At 40.4% G+C, this 27,148-nt stretch overlaps 2 protein-coding genes across 10 annotated transcripts in view; one reads left to right on the forward strand and one right to left on the reverse strand.

Moving 5' to 3' along the window:
* LOC139969993 (uncharacterized) overlaps positions 1 to 27,148 on the forward strand; it is a 345,154-nt gene that overhangs the window by 160,873 nt on the left and 157,133 nt on the right. For 3 of the 9 annotated variants that reach the window (XR_011793862.1, XR_011793864.1, XR_011793866.1), the window contains exons 6-8: positions 863 to 936; positions 1,161 to 1,267; positions 2,597 to 2,687. The gene's annotated coding sequence lies outside the window, so the exon portion shown is untranslated. Of the gene's footprint in view, positions 1 to 862; positions 937 to 1,160; positions 1,268 to 2,596; positions 2,688 to 4,111; positions 4,214 to 7,102; positions 7,876 to 27,148 lie in introns of those variants that run through there. The other 6 variants (XR_011793867.1, XR_011793860.1, XR_011793861.1 and 3 more) reach the window with 4 other exon arrangements.
* LOC139969982 (uncharacterized) overlaps positions 1 to 27,148 on the reverse strand; it is a 314,878-nt gene that overhangs the window by 58,504 nt on the left and 229,226 nt on the right. The gene's annotated exons all lie outside the window — the stretch shown is intronic.

The raw sequence follows: 27,148 nt of genomic DNA on the forward strand, positions 1-27,148 counted from the left end.
CACACCAGTTCCAAGATTCACAATCACATATTGTGAGGCTAAAGAAGCATTATTCAAGTAAGGTGTACACAAAACCAGTAACATTGAGAGCCAGGCACAGTTCCATGCACATATTTTTCTCCAAACTCCTGAAAAACTGTCGCACACCAGTTCTAAGATTCACAATCACATCCTGCGAGGCTAAAGAAGCATTATTCAAGTAAGGTGTACACAAAGCCAGTGACATTGAGAGCCAGGCACAGTTCCATGCACATATTTTTCTCCAAACTCCTGAAATACTGTCGCACACCAGTTCTAAGATTCACAATCACATCTTGTGAGGCTAAAGAAGCATTATTCAAGTAAGGTGAACACAAAACCAGTAACATTGAGAGCCAGGCACAGTTCCATGCACAGTTGTGTCACCAGATCCACTTTTTTAAGTCTTTGTTTATCCAAAGTTAAAAGTATATTTCATTGGGCACTTAGCTTACAACTGTAGTCACCACCCAACCCCTCGCCCTAGGACTGCACAGAACAAAATGTTATAAAATAACAGTATATATATCAAAGTCTGCAGATACAGTAGAAAAATATGTACTTTAACTCAATCAATTATAGTACAATGTCATCATTTCAGAAATCCTACAAATTCATCAACCTCTAGACAGTACAGTGAACCAATGGTTCCTAAATTCTGTGACCGAAACGGTCATCATGTTTGCTTCAGGCTCAATGTGTTTTCAGGGTTGCATTGTTATTACTTGTGTTTCTCAATTGAATATAAACCAGACTGGATTGCTAGTGGTATTGCTTAAAGTTTGTATTGAAGATTCAATGCTTGTCTCAATTTCAAATTAATGTTTCTTTATATTTCAATTAGTTGGTGTTAGGTGAGCTGTATATACACTGTGGGGAGCATTATGAGACCTTGAACTCATCTTGTATAGTCAATAGGTTTGTATTCTAGTTGCACTAGTTTCTTTACATTGTTATTATAATTAGAACTGAGTAATTTATTTCGAAACTACAGTAGCATACCATATGTTTATAATAGCTGTGTTCTGTGTTTGACAATGTTACATGGTAGAATGCAGCTACTTGCAGACCGGGTGAAGACAATTTACATGAATAACATTATAACTGATGACCAAATGTATTTTGTTTTTTCTCATCATCAGGTAAACTGGAATTATTCAGTCCTGAGATCAGCCTGTTTAGGGATTTACCAGTTTCATATCCGGATTACAGCTCTTGGAAGAAATGTGTACAGTTTTACATGAGCAGGGTAATGATTGTATGGTGCACCACCTGTTTCTTACCCCACCCACCCAGTCACCCACCCATCCCCCTCCTCCATGAGAATGCAAGTTTTTAATTGGATAGTTTTAGTCCATGAAGTATCAGATGATCCTTCAAGGGAAATTTCCCCACAGGAAAGTCTATCATCCAGCACCCCTCCCCCAACCCCCATCAATTCCAATCACTGCAAAACAAGACATAAGATATGAAGAACATTGCTAAATGTTGTGTCTTAGCCTCAGGGATTCTGTGAGACCTCTTTTGTTCAGTGTTTCTCTAATTGTAGCATCATCTCTACAAATTGTATCATAATTGTAGTTTTCAAGAGGATGAAATTCTGATGCCAAGGACATCTCTAATCTTTCAAATCTGACCAATTTTAATGGTCATTAGACACACATTGTTTCATAATGTAACAGTTTCATTCCTGTGTGAGCATATAATGCTAATGAAGGCTTTCTTTTGTCACGTCTCCAGGTTGAGTGGATATTATGTAATTTATGGCAAGGTCCACCTATCCCATCATATTAAATAGTTGTCAAGGATGATGATAGGTATTGAGTATTGCACTATGACAAGTAACAGTTTACGATTCTATCACAGAAGATCATACAACACAATATGACAAGTTCTTTTAGGATTCAGCATGTTATATCATCTGAAATCTTTAATGCATTTGTATTATTTTTCTGTTCTTAAAGTAATTGTGTAATTCAGTTTTCTGTTATAAGAGTGTGTTTGGGTGGGGGGGGGGGGGGGTGCATCATGTTGCTGCATATTGGCAAAGTTGGAAATGAAGTTACTGGGAAAGTTGTGAAAGCAAAAACACTAACATTTATGTAATAGAGCAGCCTTTGCTTCACACTGGTATACAGATAGTTTGAAATAAAAGCAATCTAGACCAGTAATATTGCCTAACTTTGCTTGACTTCAAAGTAATAGAGTTAGAAATTTGGGAACAACTTTATTGGCCTGCTGCACCAAACAACGTTAAAAGTACCAATTAGAAAGTGTGCTGACCAAATTAGTCTAAACCATAGGATTGCAACCATGTTACCAAGTTTTGCCTTTTGTTTTCTTAATGGATAAATTTCCAAAAATTATTCAACTTTAAAATAAAAGCGCCTTGCAATAAAATGAATGAACTTGCAATTATTGAGTCATTTTAGCATAAGCTTGTGTATCTGTGAGCAATGGAATAACTGTTGAGTAAATATTAAAAAGGCAAACTCAAAAACAAGGGATTTTATCGTTTGCATTAAAACATCTAGTTCAGATATGATTCTTATTGTCTTTGTCTTTATCTCCTCATTAGGTAAATGTGGATTAATCTTTCTTGAGACGATCTTTGGGGTCACATGATGTGGATCTTGCACAGAATGGTTTACAATATGCTGATGGTAATGGTAAGTGTATAATTAGTGTATAGCAGGACTGGTAGGCTGGGTGTTATTTATAATTAGATTTGATTCTGGGTAGAAAGTGATTTTGTTACTGCCTAAATCCTGGAGGAACAGCAATTGTTTTGAATCTTGCTTGATCAGCAAATTCCCTAAGGTCCAGAGGGGAAGATAAAGGCCTCAACATACAGTACATACACCATATGTTAGACACTGCATGCCATACATTGTATTGCATACCAATGTGTAAAACTACACAAAGAGGTGTATGTGTTTAATATACAGGTCCATTTCTTTGTTTTGTGTATTCATCATAAATGAAGGAACAAAATATTCAGATGACTTGTTCCCTTCTAATTTATCAGTTTGTCATACTGTAGTGTTGGGTGGCAGGTAAGCGTAGTACTCGGTCTTAATAGTGTAGCCAGACTCCTCTGTATTGTCAGCCTAATTGCCGCTAAAAATAGGCAGTAAAATGTATGGCAGGCTTATCAACAATAAATTTAATTCACAAGTGCATGTGCCCTAACAATTAAATATAGTGACTGCACACAAAATGAGACCCATACACACACTAAGTAAGAACCAAACCCACACTAAGTTAGAACCATGTAGAATGACTAACAGGAACCATAAAATCTCTGTTTCCATCCTAACCTTTCCTACCCTTCCCCTCTCAGTACATCTAAAACCCAATAAAATTGATGTCAAATTTAAATCTGAAGATAATTTAGGTTTTATGTCATTTGTCAATGAGCTATATACTAAGGGATTACAAATGGAAGTCTTTAGTGGGTTTACTGTAATGTGTGCATATGTTGTTGTCAGTCAGTAATACAAAACATGCATGAACCTTCTGGACCCTATACATGACCTCAGAGTAAAAACCATAGTAATTCAGGATTATATTCTTAGCCATTGGTCAACAGTGTTGAAGGATTCTCTTAATGTGTTCTGTTTAAGATGTACATTATTTGCACTTCAGTTATAATACTGGCCATTTAAGAGATAATTCCAGGAAACTCCAGCACGTGTGCTTTCTACATTTATTTTCTGTTGCAATACTACGGAAGATAGCTCACAAATCTGGTAGAAAATTTCCAGCAATTGTCAATAGATGTCTTTTATCGGGGGGGGGGGGGGGGGGAGGGCTAGGGGTCTACACAATTCTTGGAAGGTAACATGGAGTTGATTAGTCACCACTACAAGTGTTGTAATTGCTTACATCAGATACAAAACATATTCCTAAAAACAATGTATTTGCTGCCCTGAGATTACAGCTCTATACTATTCATATATACTTATTAATAAGACACAAGGGAAGACGTTGATGTATGTTACAAAAATGATCACAGACCTGATGAATTTTCACCTGATAAATCTAGTGAATGGAAAGTTGAGTTATTGTGTATTTTCTCTTTAACCTCCAGGTGATACAGTTTTCAACATTTCTTCTGTACATTTCCTCCAAGAAAGTGAAAGAAAAAGTCAAGCTGGAACACATTACTGATGACATAACTTCCTTTGTGGATGTGAGTCTTCACATGATAATTTCTCAACAGTCAGTTTGTGAAATGGTCATGGGCTGTGTTGGGTTCCTTTGATGAAATCTACAGGCTATATGTAGGTGAAGACAGCTTGCCTAATTAGCTCTATAAATAACATCAAATGACATTTTTAAGATTCCACTTGTTTAATTGTGTAGAGCTAACAAACTTGACTAAACACAACTACTATATTGTAGTATGCAGTGGTGGGTTGAAGATTTCTCTAAAGTGGAGACAGCTACTGATAATAATAATAATACTAATAATACGCAGTTCTTATAAAGCGCAAATACACACTTAAGTCTCAATGCGCTGATTATTAACCCCTGGTCATTGGTAACTTGTCACACCCACACACCAAAGTGCACAATTCCTGGGGCACCACAGTGCACCACAACCACGTGTCCCCCGGGGGACTTCCCATAGGGTGCAGCCACAAACCGGCGCACGCAACTATATTTACAAGTTACCTCGCAGGTCCCCATGTATACACCTGGGTGAAGAGAGGCAATGGAGATAAAGCGCCTTGCCCAAGTACACAACGCAATGATCTGGCCAGGGCTCGAACCTGTAATCCTTAGATCACAAGTCCACTGCCTTAACCACTTGACCACAACGCCCTCCGATAGTTACCTAAATTGATAGTTACCTAAATTAACAGTTCATCAGAAAACTTCAACTTCTGTAGAAAATAAAGATTGCCCACATGCCAGGCAAGCTAATAGAGCGGGAGCCCAGAGGGGAGGGGCATTTTGGGGGTCTACTGGCAGGGGTACACCACTGATATAAATTACTGGAAATGCCCAGCCCTTAGATATACAGTCCTGCCAATCATTTTTCCAGTATTTTTCAATTGGTTACCTCATGAGCTGACCTAGGTCAATGAGGGGATGGGCATTTTGGGGGTCTAATGGCAGGGGTACCCCACTGATATAAATTACTGGAAATGCCCAGCCCTTACATATAGAGTCCTGCCAATCATTTTTCCAGTAGTTTTCAATTGGTTACCTCATGAGCTGACCAAGGTCAATGAGGGGATGGGCATTTTGGGGGTCTAATGGCAGGGGTACCCCACTGATATAAATTACTGGAAATGCCCAGCCCTTACATATAGAGTCCTGCCAATCATTTTTCCAGTAGTTTCAATTGGTTACCTCATGAGCTGACCTAGGTCAATGAGGGGATGGGCAAATCGGGGGTCTACTGGCAGGGGTACCCCACCAATATAAATGACTGGAAATGCCCAGCCCTTACATATAGAGTCCTGCCAATCATTTTCCAGTAGTTTTCAACTGGTTACTTCATGAACTGACCTAGGTCAATGAGGGGAGGGGCATTTTGGGGGTCTACTGGCAGGGGTACCCCACCAATATAAATTACTGGAAATGCCCAGCCCTTACATATAGAGTCCTGCCAATCATTTTCCAGTAGTTTTCAACTGGTTACTTCATGAACTGACCTAGGTCAATGAGGGGATGGGCAAATCGGGGGTCTACTGGCAGGGGTACCCCACTGATATAAATTACTGGAAATGCCCAGCCCTTACATATAGAGTCCTACCAATCATTATTCCAGTAGTTTCAATTGGTTACCTCATGAGCTGACCTAGGTCAATGAGGGGATGGGCAAATCGGGGGTCTACTGGCAGGGGTACCCCACCAATATAAATGACTGGAAATGCCCAGCCCTTACATATAGAGTCCTGCCAATCATTTTCCAGTAGTTTTCAATTGGTTACTTCATGAGCTGACCTAGGTCAATGAGGGGATGGGCATTTTGGGGGTCTACTGGCAGGGGTACCCCACCAATATAAATTACTGGAAATGCCCATCCCTTACATATAGAGTCCTGCCAATCATTTTCCAGTAGTTTCAATTGGTTACCTCATGAGCTGACCTAGGTCAATGAGGGGATGGGCATTTTGGGGGTCTACTGGCAGGGGTACCCCACCAATAACAATTACTGGCAATGCCCATCCCTTGTATCTGAAGTCCTAACCATCATTTTCCAGTAGGTTTCAAGTGGTTACCTCATGAGCTGACCTAGGTCAGCCGTGAGGGGTCAATTATTGATGACTGGCAGGGGTACCCCACCACCAATAATTACTGGCGATGGCCATTTGTTGCTCTTGGGGCCATACCTGACACATTGTACTTACTTTGTTGTGGTTACCATGAAAGCTGATCTAGGTTAGCTTTGAGGTGACTTTAAAATTGCTCTCCCAGCCACACCCACCACACCCGGTTTGCCAGTCGTCTGGTTTCATATACAGGAATGCACTGTGAACGTTGTGATGTACAAGGCAATTGGTTACCTTCCCAGCTAACCAAACCCTCTGGGCTCCCGGTCTATAAGTTTTTGTAGTGTGTACCTTGATCTGATCAGGGATGTGTTTGAAATTTAGAAACTATGAAGTATCAAGTCTTTGAAGTTATATGTGCATTGCCACCTGTGGGTTACTCCCAAGATTATATGGCATGCTGTAACATATCAACCCAAACTTATTATCAGCATATTGAGTTACCATGCAGGTACATAGACAGTTTGTTGGGTACTGAGGACTAAACTGATGAATGCTGAAATCCATATTTCTAAAATGAAATACTCTTGTTGAGATCAATCAGTTACATAGAACTGTGTTATACATATAGTTTGTTCATATGTGAGAAACATTGTGTAGGGTAGCCAGCAATTTCACAGTCATCGTATACCCATATCTGTAAATTTGCTACCATGTTTAATACATAAATAAAGAGATGTTGCCGTAAGTCTGTATAAGGATTCTAATTGCTGTCCACAAACTTAAAATAAGCTGTGGTCAGTCAACAATATTGTTGTGCCATGTTTTTACATTACTTTATGTCCTGTTTTCAGTGTCGAGAGAGAGGGGTAGCAGAACCTGTTCAGTTGCTGTCCAATCCACAATATTACTCTCGTAAAACGTGCCTTGAATATTATTGTAACTGATGCTTGCCATACACCAGACCGGCATCTTTTTACAACTTAGGAGATGCCTTGTGCATTGAATCTTAGCTCTTGATTTCCGTTAACCCTAGATATATATTATTATCATATTCTATACATCTCTTTATTCTGTTCTATGTTCTATTCTGGTCACATTTTACATTCATATTTCTTGATTACTATATATGGTTATATTTATTATTCTATCAATACTGCTGTAGTGCAATGTTGGTCTTCGTAATAAATAGTAAGAACTGTGGTCGTGCTATAAACAATACTTCCTCAAGCTGCTGAGTGATAAATATATTAACATACTTTTATATGGTGTATAAGGCCAGAGACTGTATACTTCGCTTCTGTCCATGATGTAGGCCCAACCATTCATAATTCATGTTGGCCTCTATGTGGACCGAACATTAGCTTGAAAGGTAATGTTACACCTAATTAATTAGAATGTAATGAATTCCAATGATGGTTAGCTAAGACTAATGATGTAATAAAACCCTCTCATGTTTATGAATATGGTTGATGATTATTCATGATATGCTGATTATTGTGTTTACTGTTGAACTTAATTCCTCTTTTCTTGTTTATTATTCCCAGAAAGTTTTCCGTTGTTCATTTATACTTGTATAATTATACTTTACGTATAATATAATAAATTATTAAAGAAGTGGAGAGAGAGGGGAGATGGAGAGGGTGGGGGATGGAGAGGGTGGGGGATGGAGGGGTTTGAGGGAGATGGAAGGGTTGGGGAGATAACGGGGGTTGGTGGGGGGGGAGATGGAGGGGTTTGATGGAGATGGAGCGGGTTAGGGAGTTGGAGAGGGTAGGGGATAGGAGGGGTGTGAGGGAGATGGAGCGGGTTGGGGAGTTGTAGAGGGTGGGGATGGAGGGGATTGAGGGAGATGGAAGGGTTGGGGAGATAACGGGGGTTGGGGAGATGGAGGGGTTCGGGAGAGCGGTGGGGATGGAGGGTTTGAGGGAGATGGTGGGGGTTGGAGAGATGGAGGTGGTTAGGAAGATGGAGGGGATGATGGTTAAAAACGCAATATTTTAGTATGCAGGGCCGTAGCTTGCGCAGGGGTAGCTGTCCCCTGAGATTTACACTTTCTAAATGAAAGTAGGGTACGATAAATGTTCATATCATTTCTTCTGATTTAATTAGTCTGTAGTGTGCAAACTCTGAGATTCTAGGCACGTATTGTAGGAATGGCGGTCAAGTAACATAAGGTTTACTTTAACTGCTCATCACGTATATGCACGATCTCTGATGCGACTACTGTTTCTGGTGGTTTTCAGAGGGGGGGGGGGGGAGGGGCGGGCCGGGGGCAGAGGGGATTATAATAACAATAAAAGTAGAGAGCTCCAAAGATTTAACCTGCAAGAACAGTGTAGCAGTCTTACGTGAAACTACGGTTCATAAATATACTTATTACGTATGTTTCACTGTTATCCCCTATATTAGTGCCACAATGTTTTACTAAGAATACACGGTCTACTCACTCAGTTCATTCCCCCTCTGCTACCAGCAGTAGGTCCTTAGATAGTGTCATGACGGTCCCTTTTTGGAAATGACCAACCCACTCAAATTTCTTGAAAAAACGCCTGGTACCGTATATCCGCCAGGCGCGGCGAAACGGGAAAATTATTGGGGGGCTAATGTGTGGAGACTATCTAAGCGGAGCGCCACCATCGGTTGGCGCGGAGCGTACAAGAAAATTTTGGGTTTTTCAAACCCCCAGATGGCCGGAAACGGTACTTTCCCGAGTGTTTTATGCTGCGAATACCTAGCCCTAAAATATGGGTCTCAAGCCTGCAATTTCTCAGATTGCACGTAAAAATCTGTAAAAACATTGTAATTTGAATATTCGATGGTGTTTTAAGAGAGTAGCTAGTACTCGTACTGTGCTCGCAAAGACGTTTTTGAGTGTAGTAAATTACTACTTCCAATTAAATGCAATCATTAAATAAATGTCATAAGAAAAAACGGAAAGCATTTCTTAATGTCAACGAATGGGTAATTCCAAAACCATGTGCAGTAGCCAACAAATTTCTATGAACCAAGCCCTGTCACGAATGCATGTACCCCCAGCATTTACTAAAATTATTACACCTATATAGTACGTGTGCATCGGACAGATCGACAAATATGCATTGAAAAATGGGCAGATGCACGTTTCGGGGCCTTGGTAAATATTGGGGGGCTTATCATGCATTTGCCCCCTCAACTTTTTCATTGGGGGGGGGCTGAGCCCCCCCGGTTCCGCCGCCACTGATATCCGCACATCAAAGCATCGCTATGTAACATTTGGACGATACATTTTTTCTCGATGTTCCTTAACTGCTGCTAGGAATTCTACCCAGGCTACGGCCCCTAAATATATCTTTATTTTTATGATTTGTTGTTTCCGATGAAGTGAATGTGCCTAGATACCAAATAGTGCTTTTCAAATGTACTTATAAAACCAGATGTTTGCATGTTGTAGATGTCTGGATAACAAGATATTCTTGTGTGCAAAGTTTAGATGTTTCCTTTTGGGTTTAAGTTTCAATATGAATACTCATGATTAATGCCCTAAGTTATATCAGGATGTGAAATAGATAAGTCTTTTTAATTCAAGGCTAATCTTGTCAAATGTGTCTTTTATTAAATTTATTTATAAATGACATATCAATTCAGGCATCAAACAGAAGTAAAACTGAATATTTGTAGAGTCCGACCCCTGGACCATGGCGGGGATTCGCCCCTGGACCCCACCCGAAAAGGGCTTTGCTCGCCGACTCCTTCAGTTTTATTCATGTACCCTTATTTATTCCCCCCTCCCCACCCAACTCTCAATTCGGAGTGATGTTCCTGATCAGAGCATTTTCTATTTTAGCTTAACGCAGTTGGTTGTGTTTGTAGCTTTATCTCCTACACCTATATACTGGTAAAATAATCACTGTTGACTGTTATTTTGTAATAATAACTGATTTATGACACAAAATGTTCACAAAACTCGAGATAGTGTGTCACATCTCATAACAAACAAACAGTATTATCTAACAATCCGGTGTTACGATCCTCTATCGTTTAGGTGGAAGGGGGGGGGGGAGGGGATTCAAAATGAGATGTTAATTTTGTCCACCAGGAATGTTGAAATTAGACAAGAAATTGGAGGATGTACAAATGAGATAATAAAGCATTACATTAATGTAAGTAAGAGCGGAGACACGATTGAGGTATTTGTGTTATGATATTTCATGACTTGGTCTGAACATGACACAGAGGTACACAATGTATAAATGAGCACCTTTATCTGCCTCGATTTATTTTAATTCCTCTCCTGACTCGCGAACAGCGAGGATATTCTCGTGCTGAAAATGTAGCTTGCATACGAAGATATGCCCAGATTAGTGAAACTATCTTTCACACCTCCACCCCCCCCCCTCCCCGACGTTTCCCATCTCCATTTTATACGCTCATTTCAAAGAAAGTGAATGACTTGAAGATTTGAGGCTTAATTGTTAGCTCTGAGGAAGTATCGTACATGGAATGTTTAGCATTCGTTTATTTTGCTCTGTTCTGAGTCACTGTGTACCCAGTGGCGTAGCCAAGGGGTCGTGGGGGGCGAAAGCCCCCCCCCCCATGAAAGCTTTCCCCCTCCCCAGTCGCCCTCCCACTGGGTTTTTGAGTGTCCAAAAAATATACATGTGCGAAAAATATATCATTGGTCTGAATGGTCTCGAATCCCCTGATGACCACTCATGAACGACCCTTCATTGGTGGTCATTGGTGGTTTAACATGCTGGCGTATGACGACTTTTGGCCAAATTTGCGCTAAGCTCACTATACGAACTCGGATCTGGACTATGCCTAATTAGTTACTTATTTAAATTATTAATAATCGCGTATGAGGAAATGCACCATTTTGTGGTATGACTCCCAGGACGGCAAGTCGAGAAACTCACATGCAGTCGCGGCGGATAGCTTCCTTTGCCTATAGTATGTCCGGGGATATTTTGGGACAACATTCCTATAGGCCTTTATCTGAGGCCCTGGGTCATTCCTTGACCGACTTGGTGCAATTTACTGTAATGTGCCCATTTCGAAGTAAATGTATTCACAGATGGTTAGTTGTCATGGGTTCGAACAAATGAGAGGTATTCCATCCTGAAACATAGGACAAAATGGGGCTGGCGTTTCCAGTTCACCGCATCATTTGTCAACTTGCACTGGGTTCTAATGTTCATGTCAATTTGAATCACTAATAACAGAAATAAACAACCAAAAATTAAGACCGCATGAACTTTATTGCAGATTTCCTGAGTGACGAATTTGTAATTTTCTCTCGAAATCACGCAACTAGATGTCTGCTACCCAGCCTGGCAAGTGCCATCTCCAGCGATCTGGCAGGTATTAAAATCTGAAATTTTCTTGCTACGCTACGCGGCAACCAATGGTTGCGCTCCGCTTAGAAAGTACTTGCGGCCGGAATACTCGAATCGATTACGTCCCCCGCCCCCACGTTTCATATCGGATTGACGCCCCTGCTAACAAGGCCTGGAAGTGTCATTTCCCACGATCTAGGAGGTCTTTTTAGCTAGAAAAAGTTGGTACGCTGCGCGCAAAACCATGGTGGCGCTCCGCTTAGATAGTAACAAGACGCCCTCCCAGGAAATGGTCAAGCCACTCCAGCGCCCCCACTGAAAAAATCCTGGCTACGCCACTGTTTGTACCTGCAGTGTTAGAACAAACTTAAGTCCATTCAAACAGATATGTAATCGTCGTGTAATGTTTACTCGTAACGGCGATCAACTTGAATCGGAATATATATCACGCTACTCATATTATTTATTTAACCTTCCGTCACTCGATATTTACATAACAAACAAACTGTTAACTATATTAATGATATAGTTATCTGTTGATACTTTGATCCTGTATGCATATACGCAGGTACGTAGCTAAGGCCTGATGATTAGGGAGGGGGGGGGGTGTAGTGGCTGAAATTCCAACTGGATGGGTTTTGGAGCCAGAAAATTCCGACTGCTGCCTTTTACCCCCCTCCCTGTACTACTCGTCAACATCAAAATGGTTGAACGCGCACGTCGCGCGCGGAAACCTTTCTCGATACATTTGTACCCCTGGCCCTTACTTCACACAAACTTATTAATCACTCTGGTTAAGCAAGTAAGCAACTGTGTATAGTTATTTACTTGAAGGCTACATAGACTACTGACTACAAAAGCTATGTTAATGTAACAAAGTTTTTCTTATGTTGATGGCACTTTTAAGCTTCCGTATATTAGCTTTGAGTGTTCTAATTGCATACCATGGAGAAAATGTATATCCTGAACTTACTTGAAGCTAGCGAACAGGGTCAACCCACCCAATAGCAAAATTAATACGTAAATTAACCGAATTGAAGCTGGCGAACGTTGAGTATTAAAAACCATACCAAGTTTTGTATGGTAGAGTATAAGGATAGCAAGATACAATTTCTCAATGTGACAAAGAAAACTTGGTAAATATGACTGATTAAAGGTAAATTTTGACCAAAAATTTTAGGTCACTCACAAATTACAAGAATATGTGAAAAATTAGAGTGCAACAGTCGGAAAAATTAGAGTTCATCAGTCGGAAAAATAAAATGCAACAGTCGGAAATCTCGACAGTCCCACTATCGCCATTTTTACCAATATAGCCACTTCCATGCATTTACTTATGCAAACACAAAAACTAAATGTAATAACGAGGGGGCTCCCTAATTATAACAGGGTGCCCTCTCGAAGACAGATGTCTAATTACATTACGGAGCCAGGCGCGTAGCCAGGAATTTGCCAAGGGAAGGGCGAAAATGTAGAAATTTTTTTCAGAGCCGTAGATACGGCATTGCACACTATCTAAGCGTAGCGCCACCATGGGTTGGCGCGAAGCGTACAAGAACATTTTGGCTGAAAATGCCTCCCAGATCGCTGGAAATGGCACTTCCCATGCCTTGTAAGTTGCATCTTAGCATTTTCTCTTTTGAAATTACTAGCGATATCATAAAAAACATTTAAAAAAAAAATAGGCTCAAGGGGGGGGGGGGGGTGCGGCTGCCCCCTTCGCCCCCCCCCCCTTGGCTACGCGCCTGCACGGAGCTCTATATGTAACAGTTCCCTAATTACAGCAGGGAGCTCTCTCAAAGTAAGCTCCCCAATTATAGCAGGGAGCTCTATATGTAACAGCTCCCCAATTAAAACAGGGAGCTCTTCTCGGTGACAGCTCCCTAATTATAGCAGGGAGCTGTATAGTAACATCTCCTCAATTATAGCAGGGAGCTCTTCCCAGGGACAACTCCCTAATTATATCAGGGAGATCTTCTCAGTGACAGCTCCATATTTAAAGCAGGGAGCTCTCTAATCTCCGGCTCCCTAATTATGATTAATTAATTACAATTATGATATATACTCATTATATATTATGACAGATCCAAGTTATACCAAAGAACTCAGTGACAGCTCCCTTTCTTTTCAGTGTGTGACAGTTCCTTGTAAGGTATGGAGCAACACAGAGACTACATTGTATGGCCAGATAGTCACGTACTACAGCTCTAAAGTGGAGGACACATTCAAACCTGTCCATGGATGGATTTAGTTAGGAACCTGAACCTTTGCAGAATGACTAGAGGCGAACTAAAGATTTTATAAAGGAGAGGATGATGCCCTGTGGTCATTCAAGCCGACTATCACGTAGTGGTTCTGCCCCCCCCCCCACCCCAATAAAAGTTTAAACGTCAATTGGTGCATATTGAGGCGCATTTAAAATATAAATGTTATCCATATAAGTAGCTCTAAACGCAAGGATTTGCTAATAAATACTTTTTGAGGTTGAAAAAGGTTCGCCCAACAACCATTCGCCCAACTGCCATTTCGCCCAACCTTACCATTTCGCCCAACCAGCCTGGTCATTTCGCATAAACAGCCTGGTCATTTCGCCCAACCAGCCTGGTCATTTCGTCCAACCAGCCTGGTCATTTCGCCCAACTAGCCTGGTCATTTCGCCCAACCAGCCTGGTCATTTCGCCCACCCAGTCTGGTCATTTCGCCCAACCTTGATTAAATATGATACTTTAGTAAGGAAACATTCGGGAATTTTTAACGTTACGGGATACGAACCGAATATTAAGGAAACTTGAGGATGGATCAGTGTTTTAGGGGTTAGGTTTGATAAGTTTGATAGTAAACGTTCGGGAATTGTTAACGTTACGGGATACGAACCGAATATTAAGGAAACGTTAAGTCGTGGTTAAATTTATTACATATGTGGTTACATATGTGGTTACATTGATATATTATATCAATCGCAGTTGGGCGAATATTATATCAATCGCAGTTGGGCGAAATGGTTGTTGGGCAAAGTGACCAGAAAGCGGTATAATTATTCACCGGCTGAACGCCATAACAATTCCGTGAAGGACGACGGTCGGTCGACCACCCTTCCCCCCTCCTCCTCCCCCTCCCCCTTTGGCTTGCCATTGTTTGTAGAGAATATACCATACACAAGGGTTATCGTTAACTGTCGTTACTTAATATATTATAATAATAATAATAATGAACCGTACTTATATTGTTGACAATTGTTTACGACAGGTTCTCTTAGTTAGTATTGATTGCCTATACAAGCTATATTATGTGGTATGACCGAATGACGTCATATTTACCTACTTTGTATGTAATGGGTCAAAATGCTGACTGGAAATTGAAGAAAACAATCGTCCCAACCTTAAACTTAAATGACTTCTCACATCACTTTACAATAGCAAGCCTAAAAAAGAGTCTATAGGTAGGGATTGCTAGGGTGTAATGGACCTTCCTTCACTGAAAAAATAAACTAGTCAATATTGCCACGGACTAACGTTAAATTAGTCTGTAACGTTAGTCAATGCACACGGACTTGCAAAAGTCTTCGTTTCATCGCTGCTTCTTAGTCAGTTTACACTGACTAAGGAAAATATAATCGCAGCTTAGTCGGTGGCGACGGACTAAGGTATTTTAACCCATGGACTAAGAACTATACGGACACCCGATTTACGCCATAATCGTAGCTTAGTCGGTGTCGACGGACTAATGTATTTTAACCCAATTCGATTCACTTCAATTTGGAAACCGAGAGGCAACGGCAGCTTGCTGGACTTGGCATAGTTTCATACGATCACTCTAAGCAACTTTCAACCGTAAATCACCCAAGAAGGTCTTTAGAAGAATGGAGGTATTAACTGCCATCATCGCCGTACCTGTTATTCCTTTAACTTGAAGGTAAAATTAAAGTTAATTGTTAGGCCACTGGCACTAGTACTGTATTATGGTTAGTGTAACGCTACCGTTGCCACGCTGGCGTTTCGCAATACACAAGTGCAATGACAGTGAGTAGCCTATAGGCTTCTACTGGGTACTGCAGTGCATTCTCAACACTAAAGTGTGCATTCTAAACACCAATTAACAATGTGTTATGTGTGTATTGGGCTAGATTGAACAGTGGCACATAATCTTCTAATTTATTCCCAAACAAATGCTGGAACTATAAGTCTCAATAGTTTATTTGAAGTCTACACTCATTTGGTAAAGATTTCCTGTAATTTCCCATGTGAATCTAAATGGGTAGGCTTTGTGATATTGAATAAGCAAGGCTAGACCTTCAAACGTACAGTCACAGTAGGCTGAACAAATTATGTTGGCTAGTCAACAGTATTATATGTTGCGAGCAGTCAGGATGCACGCTTCAGTTCTATTTAACCTTTTCATTTATCATTTCTTAGTATTTAATTTCCGGTCACGCCCAGGAAACAATTGCGACATTCCTTCACGGTCGACTTGTTTACTGTAAGAAGTATTAACCGTTTTTTCTCAGGAAAGCTTGATAGTCTGAAGTTATTATAACATGTGCTTTTAGTATACTGCCAAAAGAGTAAGTTGTTGTATTTGTATTGATATTTTATGTAGAAGTAACGGAAAATTTAGTATGTTTAGTTTGGTCTAATTGCACGTTTTTTTTTCTGTCCAATGTAGTGCAGGGTTCACTTGCGCGAATTCAAATTATTCTGTTTATGTATATGTATATGCATCGATTCGTAGATTATGATGTTTTTTTTGACATTTATTTGTAATTCAAGCATATCTGTTTAGTAGCAAAGTTTAAAGGTTAAGATTAATTAGTTTTCTCTTTTTGATCCTAGATTGAATGAAACTCATTGACGTAAATAATAGATCAGATGATACAGTTTAACGCAGTTGCTAAAACTCTGGGTATTCTCTAGTCTTCGCCGGTCCATTATATACTTTAGTACTACTAGTAAGACTAAATCAAAACGACCGAAAGACAAACTTAGTGTAACAAAGTACTGATTCTCCTCTAGCCTATAGTCTAAACAGGCTTGTTATGTGAGCAAGCAAAATAACAACTAAAAACAATTAGGCCTATAAATAAGTTGGCTCAGTGCATTTCTGTTTCTAAAATTTTATATTTTTAAAGATCATAAAAACAAACAAAGATTTAGCCCATGTTTTATTATCTCTGTATTCTGGGCATTTGATTCTGGTTGCAATGGTGATGACACTCTCGTTCAAATTTTCAGCTTTATACAGTCTGCTTCAAACTTTGGGATTGTTTTTTGAGACTATAGTGGAAGCAAATCTCACATAACTTTGTGGTGACAACTTTATTTAATTTTTTTTTCAAATGATGAATACTTTGCTGTTTCTTTTTTCCAGCAGGAATTGAAAAGCCAAATATCTAAGTCAAGGGTGAGGTTTCCTGTGATGAACGACACCAGTGTGGAGGCAACAACAGAAGAGGAGAACTGTGTTATATATGGCTTAAAGACATGTTTTAAGATGATATATTAGTACCCTTCGCAGAACAAAAGAGTTTATCCAAGAGTCCAAAAAGCAAAGGAACAAGTACCATAGAGAAAAAAGATGGAAGAGTGAGTTTAACTATTGTACCCAACTGTTTAATGATATTAAAGATACTTTTCATAACCTGTTTTAAAAAAAAAACAGTCTAGTATATCATTTACGTGCAAGCTTCATAAGTTTGGTCAAATTTTCACTGATCTGTAGAGCGGGAGTCCAGAGGGTTTGGTTAGCTGGGAAGGTAACCAATTGCCTGGTACATCACAATGTTCACAATGCATTCCTGTATATGAAACCTGACGACTGGCAAACCGACTGTGGTGGATGTGGCTGGGAGAGCAATTTTAAAGTCACCTAATAGCTAACCTAGATCAGCTTTCATGGTAACCACATCAAAGTAAGAACAATGTGTCAGGTATGGCCCCAAGAGCAACAAATGACCATCGCCAGTAATTATTGGTGGTGGGGTACCCCTGCCAGTGATCAACAATTGACCCCTCACGGCTGACCTAGGTCAGCTCATGAGGTAACCACTTGAAACCTACTGGAAAATGTTGGTTAGGACTTCTGATACAAGGGATGGGCATTGCCAGTAATTTTTATTGGTGGGGTACCCCTGCCAGTAGACCCCCAATATGCCCATCCCCTCATTGACCTAGGTGAGCTCATGATTTGACCAGTTGAAACCTACAGGAAAATGATAGGTATCACTTCATATGTAAGGATGGGCATTTCCAGTATTTTATATTGGTGGGCCACCACTGCCAGAGTCCGCCCATCCCTTACATATAGAATCCTGTCAATCATTTTCCAGTAGTTTTCAACTGGTTAAATTATGAGCTGGCCTAGATCAAAGGGGGGGGGGGGCATTTTGGGGGTCTACTGGCAGGGGTACCCCCCAATATAAATTACTGGAAATGCCCATCCCTTACATATAGAGTCCTGCCAATCATTTTACAGTAGTTTTCAACTGGTTACCTCATGAGCTAATCTAGGTCAATGGGGGATGGGCATTTTGGGGGTCTACTGGCAGGGTTACCCCACCAATGTAAATGACTGGAAATGCCCATCCCTTACATATGAAGTGATACCTATCATTTTTCCGGTAATTTTTCAACTGGTTATCTCATGAGCTGACCTAGGTCAATGAGGGAATGGGCATTTTGGGGGTCTACTGGCAGGGGTACCCCCCCCCAATATAAATTACTGGAAATGCCCATCCCTTACATATAGAGTCCTGCCAATCATTTTACAGTAGTTTTCAACTGGTTACCTCATGAGCTAATCTAGGTCAATGGGGGATGGGCAAATCGGGGGTCTACTGGCAGGGTTACCCCACCAATGTAAATGACTGGAAATGCCCATCCCTTACATATGAAGTGATACCTATCATTTTCCAGTAATTTTTCAACTGGTTATCTCATGAGCTGACCTAGGTCAATGAGGGAATGGGCATTTTGGGGGTCTACTGGCAGGGGTACCCCCCCCCCCCCAATATAAATTACTGGAAATGCCCATCCCTTACATATAGAGTCCTGCCAATCATTTTACAGTAGTTTTCAACTGGTTACCTCATGAGCTAATCTAGGTCAATGGGGGATGGGCATTTTGGGGGTCTACTGGCAGGGTTACCCCACCAATGTAAATGACTGGAAATGCCCATCCCTTACATATGAAGTGATACCTATCATTTTCCAGTAATTTTTCAACTGGTTATCTCATGAGCTGACCTAGGTCAATGAGGGAATGGGCATTTTGGGGGTCTACTGGCAGGGGTACCCCCCCCCAATATAAATTACTGGAAATGCCCATCCCTTACATATGAAGTGATACCATTTTCCAGTAGTTTTCAACTGGTTACATCATGAGCTCATCTAGGTCAATGGGGGATGGGCATTTTGGGGGTCTACTGGCAGGGTTACCCCACCAATGTAAATGACTGGAAATGCCCATCCCTTACATATGAAGTGATACCTATCATTTTCAAAAATGATAGGTATCACTTCATATGGAACCCTTGCCCAAGATTCAACTTTGCATTATTGTGCAGTGCTATACTTTTGCGATTCATGTTTGATCCATTAACTTGTCTTAACTTTGTTGGAATAAAATCATATTTTCAGATTTTTGTTCACAGTGATTTCTTCTCTATCTGTCGAAAGTCAGCCTTTGTAGACATCAGAAGTTTTATCAGAAATAAATACTGCCAACGTACACATTATTTGTGTTTCTTCTGCTCTCTTTTCTTTCAGTGATGCTAGTCAGTGAAACTAGTCGGGTTTAATTCTTTCAGTGATTCTAGTCAGTGCAACTAGTCAGTCGATACCGACTAAGAAAGGTTAGTCGGGAGAGGCACCATCCTGACTTATGTAAAACCTGCTATAAACTAGTCGGTGGCTCATATAAATTAGTCGGTAAAGACCGACTAATGTCACCAACTAATGTAACTGACTAATATACATTTACCGACTAAGAAATTGTTGATCGACTAAGCTGACGGACTAAGATGACCGACTAAGAAATCCAACTGACTAAGGAATAAATTAGTCGGTATAGCAACTGACTAAGGCTATGTTAGTCGGGAGAGGCACCAGATGGACTAACGTTATGTTAGTCGGTGAACCAATTTAAGTTTTCAGTGTTCAGAAGCAATCATTCGATTTATAAAGGGATTTAATTGGTTTTCTTGGTGGTGTCCGACATAAATGATACTGCTATGGTTGAATCTTTTTTTCCTGATTAATAACAAATTTTACTCTGCAGATCAAGGTATTTACGTTTTCTTTTTTTTAAAGAATTCCTCAAGCGGCTGAGTGACCAATATATTAGTGAACTTTGTATGATGTATAGGGCCAGAGACTGTATGATTCGTTTCTGTCCATGACGTATACCCAACCATTCATAATTCATGTTCGCCTTTACATACAGAACATTTACGCACAAGGTAATTTAAACCATAATTCACTGAAAATGATGTATTTATACCCTCTCATGTGTATGTATCTGGTTGATGATTATTCATGAGATGCTGATTATATTGTTTACTGTTTAATACTTAAAATCCTCTTTTTCTTTGTTTTTCGTTGTTTTTCATTCCCAGCCATTTTTCTGTTGTTCATATATCAGGCGCGTATCCAGGGGGGGGGCGTTGGGGGCGCGCGCCCCCCGGGTAAGAAAAAGAGGAGAGAAAAAAGAGAAGAAAAAAGGAAAAAAGAGGGGGGGGAAAGAAAAAAGAGGTGAAAAAAGAGGAGGAGGAGAGGAAGGAAGGGAAAAGAAAAGAAGGAGAGAAAAAGGAGAAACGGAGGGAGTAGAAGATAAACGCCAAGACAACGGGAAGAGAAATAGGAACAGTGACATCATTATAGCGCTGATCCCTATTATATACACATGGCTGGGTAGCCAGTGACGGATCGAGGATTTCGGAAGGGGCGTGCGCCTCACCCTACCCCTTACACCGACAACTCCATTTTTTGACGTTTCCATTTTTCCTCTCTCACTAATGTATTTATATATGTATATATACTATATATGGTCTATCATAACGCGTGTGTGCATGGACGCCTTAAACAATTGTGCTATGAAACCAACTGTGGCTGGTCTCGAACTCGACCGAGTCGTCGGGGAACATGACGCAATTCGGGAATGGGGCGACCGCCGCCGCCCCCCCCCCCCCCCGAGCATATTTTTGTTTTTATGATATCGCTAGTAAATTCGAAATAGAAAATGCTTAGATGCAACTTACAAGGCATGGGAAGTGTCATTTCCAGCGATCTGGGAGGCATTTTCAACCAAAATTTTGTTGTACGCTTCGCGCCAACTCGTGGTGGCGCTACACTTAGATAGTTTGCCTACAGGCTTCGGCCATCCCTTGGCAAATTATCCGCTAAGCGCCTGTTCGAATTTGTAAAGCAAACAGCAGATATCACATATCAGTGAGCATGAAAATGGCGTTCCAGGATGTACGACCTCAAAACTGTCTATGTGTGTATAGTCAAAGGCGAAGGAGCTTAATTTGATTTGGGGAGCTGTAACGACTTGCCCGAACAATATAACCAACATTTTCGCGCGCTCCGCGCGCGTTCACCATCTCAATATCATTTAAGCAAGCATCGGTTATTACATCACATGCCATCATGTACCGTACGGTCACTGAAAGTTGCGCAGTATACCGCGGGATGCTCATATAAACAACGAATTGTCCTATGTAGATGGAGAAAAGGATGGAGGTCCAATTATGTCAAAACCCTCTTTTACATTAGTAATGGCGAATTAGTCGGTCAAGCTTAGAACTTTATTTTAATTACCAAGGAGATAATTTTTAAACTATTCATTTCCTTTAGCTACATCATTGCAATGTATTTTTCTTTCAGTATAGGTGCCCGAAAAATTCTCAGCATATTGCCCGAATTTTCAGAAAGAAACATTTCGTTAGCCCCCCCCCCCCCGCCTCCTTGACCTATGTGTGTAGTGCTCGGTTGCGGAAATATCTGGTATTTTTTTCATTTTTTTCAAAAAATGGGCTTAAAACCTTCAAAAGTGGGGCTGTCGGGTATTGTGGGCCGCGACGTAGAATCACCTACAAAAAGCAATGATCCACAGGAGATGCGATGAGGTCGAACATGATGTGTGACTGGTGACAATCTTCAAAAAGTTTATGGATGGGGAAAAAAACTATTTCGAAATACTTGGTTCTCAGGCAAAAGTGTACATCTTGTTGGTCATTTTCAAGCCAGAGAAGTGTCATTTCCAGTGATCTGGGGGTATCAAACCCAGAAATTTTCTTGTACGCTGCGCGCCAACCGATGGTGGCGCTCCGCTTAGATAGTAATTCGCGCCCCCCGGGTTAGAAAATCCTGGATACGCACCTGTATATACTTGTATAATAATGCTTTATATATAAAATTATACATTGTTAGACTCCAGCTGAACTTAAACGAGTGAGTTATTGTTGTTTTGTTTGTACAATGCATTTATATTTACACTATTAAACTAAGGATTTTGTTAATACTACTCCGTATGTAAAGTACCTGTTAGAATTGTAATCTAAACCACGCTACCTATTAGTTTGGTATCTCGGTACATGTTATCACGAAACAGTGTTTTGCTCCCAAATGTCTCAGAAAACAGTGTGTGTTAACTAACCCTCAACGACTTGTCTGTTTGTTCGATGTTGTTAGTATTTACATACAATGTGCTAGTTGTACACAGTTTCCATAGTACAAAGTAAGCCTATATTTCACTCGATATACGATGAAAAACGTGACCCACTACATGGAGCCACACATGGAGTCACATATATAGTGGAATTACTAGGGATGGGATGGTGATGGGGGCGTGATGGTTAAAGACCGTGTTTGTTCTATCTTTCCTTACATTCAGTGCATAGCCCTGTACACGCAGTAGCTTAATATCATGGAATTGGATTGCGTTGAAGATGGAGTGTTCTTGTGACGTGAATTAGTATAATAACACAATTAAAGGTGATATTCGTTGTACCGACAGACCGAATACCTGGAGTGTCAAAGGGAGGTGTGTGGGTCTGAAGGGGCGACTGGAGGGAGGAAGGGGAGGGGGGGGGGGGCGGAGCATCATCACATCTTTCTTAGTTCACTTGTTAGATCAAGATATTCTTCAGTGACGACGACACCAGCTCCACTCATCAACGATTGTACTTTAATACATTACTGGGTCATTCGGCTTGATCCTTTGTTAGCCAAACAATGGGAGGTAGTCAAATGTTCCATTTTTAATGAAATTCATATTTTCAGTAAACGTTTGGTGTCGACATTTCTAGATAAACGTCAAAACTTCATGAGAAACGTTACAATTTCTATAAAGCGTGGAAAGTTGCGATATCAGTCTAAATTGTTCTATAAGAAAAATTAAATATCAGAAATAAAACCACAAAATGTCAACATGTAAAATCGTTTTTGTTTTCGAAAATAATAGTCAAAAGTCGAGGTATAAGCAGGGTTAATTCGACCAAGAATGTTTTAAAAAAAAATCCGGGATCAATGTTCCTTCTGAGCAACCCTCAGATATTATATTGCGTACTTGGTAATAACAGTCGGAGCGGATGTTGCCACCTGGTACAGCTAACACCAACAGACACAATGAAACCCAGACAATAATGTTTCATACTATAATGTATACCTCTATTATTACAGTTTAGATTCTTTCAAGGGGTGGCAGACATATATTTGAGTGTCTACTCCCCTCTTGTAGCTACCCTTCTGCTCCTCCACTGCCCTCCATTATGATACAAGATTAGTCTCTGTACAGAGTAAATAAATCTTTGATTTTGTATTAACGTCATATTTGCGTATTGAGAGAGTGGAAGTACACCGGTTTTACACTGAATTCAGTTACTGCCCAGTGTATATGACTGGGGGTGGCAGACAAATACTTGAGGGCCTATCCTCCTCCCCTAGCTACCCCTCTGCTCCTGCCCTCCATAATGGTACAATATTACTTCAGTTGCTGCCCAGTGTATATGACTACTCTTGTAGATAAGAATTGCCTCCATAGCATTGTAACAAGAGCTCACTGAAACACGACATTCACAGGACCCGAAGCACTTGATAAAGATGCCTCGTTAAACATCGGTCGTTGATTATCATTAGGCTTATGTCTAGAATGACTATATAAGCTGCTGTTATACGCGTGACATGAGCGAAAGACTTGTGACTTGACTTGACAAACATTGGCTTGATGAAAACACTGTGATAAACTCGGCTCAAAGTTCAGCTTACAGTAACATTTAAATCAATAATGTGTCATCTATTGTCATTTGATGATAAACTACTAAAGGAATAGATGATTTTCAGTCGTATAAACCAGTGATTTCCATAAAAAAAACGAAACGTGTTTCACAAGTTACATATCAGAACATGAGAAAAGGGGACTTTTCAAATAACAGGGCTTCCCGTACTTTAAAGGTTGTTTGTTTTTTGCTTCTTAATATGAATATACTTATTCTCGTATCTATATTTCGTTATCATAACCTTACTATATTAATATGAACATATATTTTAACATCTAACCTCCCTTTCGTAATCAGGAACTTGCTTGCCTATTATTATCGCTATTTACTTAGCCTGCACCACAAACTAAATTTGTAACGTATACTTTACTACCGTTGTATCACAGTCACTGTTTACACAACAAACAAATACAAAGATCTTACGAAGTTTACCCAGTGGTATCGTATAATTGTTTCATATTTAGTTGATATTATCATTATTACGATATATGACTAGATATCTTTTAAAGATTGAAGATAAGATGTTTCAGTTCCATTACGTATTACATCATCTGGCTTTAAAAAGACGGATAACGAAGATTCAAGTTTTTTTCGAAAAGAGGGACATATTTTAGATGCGTCCCGATGAACTTTTTAGGGTACCTGTAAAGGGCAATCAAGATAAAAATATATTGTCCCTAATAATTGGCCTTTTCTAAAACAGATAACGAAATAATATTCTGAAGCTAACAGTACCTTACATGTTTCATTCTGGTTATATAAACGGCATATGATAATACTTGATACGGTTCCCGGACAACTCCCCCCTGGACGAATTCCCCTGACGATTACCCCCCCCCCCCTCGGAGAATTCCCACTCCGTACAATTCCCAACTATGACAACTTCCCCCGGACAACCCCCCCCCCCCCCCGGACAAATTCACCAGGACAATCCCCTCCTTGGAAATTCGACGATTGATGGGCAGCCGATGTAGGCAGGGTTTAGGCTTTTAGTTCATTCAAAATGGAAGTGAACCTAGAACTAACTGCAACAGGAGATTTCCATTTTTCATATTGTTGTCGTGTCCCCACTGAATATTATATCCAATTAACATGAATTCAAAATGGACGCAAACGATTATTTTGAGGCTCTGTAAAAGCTCATTAACGATTGGTTTTACACCCTCAACATATATTACAGGAAGATAGAAACATGACCACAGACAATCAAACTGGCTTATTGAAAATACACTTTGACGTACCTACATACCTGTCAACTCTCCCGGTTTTACCGGGAGACTCCCGGTTTTTACCCGAATCTCCCGGCCTCCCGGTTTCATGTTCTATTCTCCCGGTTTTTTTAAGTTCTACACTTGCGATATTTCTGAAAATAGCCAACAATTAGTCCTATGCTTAGTAATTCCCCACAGTAAATCTGAACAGGAAAGGCTATATTCAGTGTAGTTCGCAAGAACAAGACAGACAGTCGGTCAAGTCTCAAGCTTGATGGGACTCTATCTAGCATACTAGCCATTAAGTCACAGTCACAGTACCCAGAGTCCACTGTCCCTGTTTCAAATGGAAGCCTATTATAGAAACCCTGTAGAAAGCGAAGCGAGCTGCTGTAAACTACAACAAGAAACACTGATTGGATGATTCTCTCATTGTATTGCATAAGTAGACTATACTTATTTAGGAGTATTTATATCATTTCAGTTGAAAATTACCAACCTCCCTATTTTCCCCTTGTTCTCCCTGTTTTTTGGCCCTGAAAAATGTAATTCTCCCTATTTTGGAGTCAAACAGGTTGACAGGTTTGTACCTATAATGTCAAAACCTAGATATGACTCAATGTGACGTCATCAAAACTAAAAAATGAGGCGGATTGAACGAAATCAGGCTGTTTTAAGCAGAGACGATATGATATTATATTTAGTGTGGTCAATGGTTAAATCCAGATTTGAAAAAATGTCGCGCTACGCGCGATTATCTTTTCTCTCATCGCAACTTTAATATACTGTAGTATGGTAGTTCTTTATGCAGCTTCAGTGATTTACTTTGAGAACGCGAAGTAATATTAGACTTCAATTCTTTGTAGTAGCGTATTGGGCATTAATGGCGATCGGGGGGGGGGGGGCAAACTTCGCCCCATGTCAACAGTTTTAGTTCAGTTTATACGGGCCCAAACCACATTTGGGCGCCCCTATACCATTGCGCCCCTAACTATGCCACTGGTTCTTTGCTAGGCAATCCTTTCAAATAGCTGGTAAAACAGATATCACAAAGATGATAAACAGTATATAGACTACATGATACTGTTGAATAAACAAACACCATCAGTATTTTTATCACGCCCCTGACTTACTGAAGTATGCTACTGTTGAATGCATCATCAGAGCGTGTGCAGAGATGGGGGGGGGGGGTGCTTGGAAATGTTGGCTAAATAATGAAGACACTTTACTACAAAAAATGGCAAAATATTGCCCCATGTTGCATGTAAGCACACTTCCTTATTAACATATCTCACTACATTTCATCACATGTTGGACCCAACTCCCTCTCTGGAAATTTCTGACCGTAACACAACATAAATGCTACGGGCCGGGAATGTAGTGTAGCTGGCTATAATGCATAACAAGAATCTAGAGCTTCGTGATTCATTGCCTTTGGATTTGAAGCCAGATATAATTGTTTGACCTACCTCTGTTGACCTAAGGTGACATTTGACTTTAACCAAAAACAATAAGAATCATATGTTTAATATGGGTAATCCACCGCCGAAGTATTATAACGATCTGAACTTGCGTCATCCACTTAGAGTGGTTACAATAGGCGTCATAGACACACACACACACATGCATGCCTGCACATCTTCCTTTTGCCTCTGGCAAGGAATCAAAAAGTGGTTCTGAGCAATTTTCAGCGAAATCACATTTGGCCACGCCCCTCATGAATATTGATGAGATGAAGTAGGTTAATAACCTACACATGTTCCCCATCTCCCACCAATGCCACCAAAGAAGTTTGAACAAAATCGGAAAGACGGTTGCCGAGATATTAGCATTTAAAGAAATTGTTCGAAGCCCCGCCCACTCAGGAATATTAATTAGATTGGAACCACAAACAATAGGGAATACTTACTCACTCTGGGTAATCCACCACCCAAGTATGGGAATGATCAAACCCTGCGTCATTGACTAAGAGTGATTACGAGCATCTTTCAACGAAATTACATTTGGCTCCGCCCCTCGGCACCTCCCACCAATGCCACTAAACAAGTATGAACAAAATCGGCCATTCGGTTGCCGAGATAAGGAGTCCGTCTACTTATG

Source organism: Apostichopus japonicus, chromosome 7 (genome assembly GCF_037975245.1).
Source record: "Apostichopus japonicus isolate 1M-3 chromosome 7, ASM3797524v1, whole genome shotgun sequence".
Classification (NCBI taxonomy): domain Eukaryota; kingdom Metazoa; phylum Echinodermata; class Holothuroidea; order Aspidochirotida; family Stichopodidae; genus Apostichopus; species Apostichopus japonicus.